This window comes from Schistocerca gregaria, chromosome 5, assembly GCF_023897955.1.
Source record: "Schistocerca gregaria isolate iqSchGreg1 chromosome 5, iqSchGreg1.2, whole genome shotgun sequence".
Classification (NCBI taxonomy): Eukaryota; Metazoa; Arthropoda; class Insecta; order Orthoptera; family Acrididae; genus Schistocerca; species Schistocerca gregaria.
The window spans coordinates 179615471-179616915 of NC_064924.1; the positions used below are offsets into that span (position 1 = coordinate 179615471).

General features: G+C 45.3%; 1 non-coding gene across 1 annotated transcript; it reads left to right on the forward strand.

Annotated features, from left to right (window-relative positions):
• Window positions 1–754: 754 nt before the first annotated feature.
• On the forward strand, window positions 755–838 carry Trnas-gga (transfer RNA serine (anticodon GGA)). The gene is given in 2 exon segments: window positions 755–794; window positions 804–838. It is a non-coding gene; the product is annotated as a tRNA-Ser (tRNA).
• The last annotated feature ends 607 nt before the right edge of the window (window positions 839–1445 follow it).

Consider the following 1445-nt stretch of genomic DNA (forward strand, 5'->3'; position numbering starts at 1 on the left):
CTCTAAATTCAAGTCCTTCCCCAAACATTTTTGTAATGTCGAGTATGGAACTCCCAATACTCCTCACCACCTATAAATGGACTTCTTTGGCGAAGGTTCGGCAGACAGTGCAACCTCCACACACGTTTGCAGTCGTTTTGGAGGCTGTCCTGAGCGGGGCTTACATTTTGTACAACGAGCTGCAAAGAGCAATTTCTCCACCATAATATTCTTGGTCTTCGTTATGAAGGTTTCCGAAACCTTACAGCGAAATCAAGGTGACTGAATACCTCACAATAATTTTCCTGTATGTGATGTTCGTGATCCCATTTGCTGATTAAGATCCCTTCCTCAGTGGCGTAAGTGGACTCATCAGCCATCATTTAGATGTATATCGGCACCTGCGACAGTAAGGAATGACAAGTCATTAACATCTATGTAATACATAGGGGGCAATGGGAATTTGTGATCTCTCTGTACATCCATACATATCATAAAAAGGGATTTATGTATTTGTGTAGGTTCGTGTGTATCTATGTTCCTCATCTCCCAAAGTACTGCACCGTTCTTTTGTGTGTATGTGTGTTCCACATCTCCAAAAACTCTAGGCCGATTTCAACCGAATTTGGTACATACATACCTTACTGTTAGGCAATAATCGCTGCAGTATTAAGAACAACCTACCAGTCAAACGGCTGGGGCTGGAGGTGAAAAGGAAGCGTACCTCCGAAGCGTGAATTCCCATACTTCCATCGTCCACAGCACTCACCTGCCGGCCCGAGTGGCCGAGTGGTTCTAGGCGCTACAGTCTGGAACCGCACGACCGCTACGGTCGCAGGTTCGAATCCTGCCTCGGGCATGGATGTGTGTGATGTCCTTCAGTTAGTTAGGTTTAAGTAGTTCTAAGTTCTAGGGGACTGATGACCTAAGATGTTAAGTCCCATAGTGCGCAGAGCCATTTGAACCATTTGAAGCACTTACCTTCTTGCAACAAACTTTACACACAGCCTCAGGCCTTTGCGATGTGCCTACAGTATTACACCATTGTACGACACATTGTTCGCCGACCGTTGTGGCCGAGCCGTTCTAGGCGCTTCAGTCCGGAACCGCGCTGCTGCTACGGTCGCAGGTTCGAATCCTGCCTCGGGCATGAATGTGTGTGATGTCCTTAGGTTAGTTAGGTTCAAGTAGTTCTAAGTTCTAGGGGACTGATGACGTCAGATGTTAAGTCCCACAGTGCTCAGAGCCATCTGAACGACACATGGTTCAGGAGCTACGCCGTCAGAAGAAAGTGAAATGCGTGAAAAACTGCAGCATTGTTTTTGAAGTTTAAATGTATTACTTCTTTGCAACGAACTCCATTCGCAATACATTTTACAGACAGTATCCACATATTTTGCTGAAGGTACCTACAAAATTATGTCACTGTATCGCACATATTTTAGAAGATATACCTTCAGAAACGT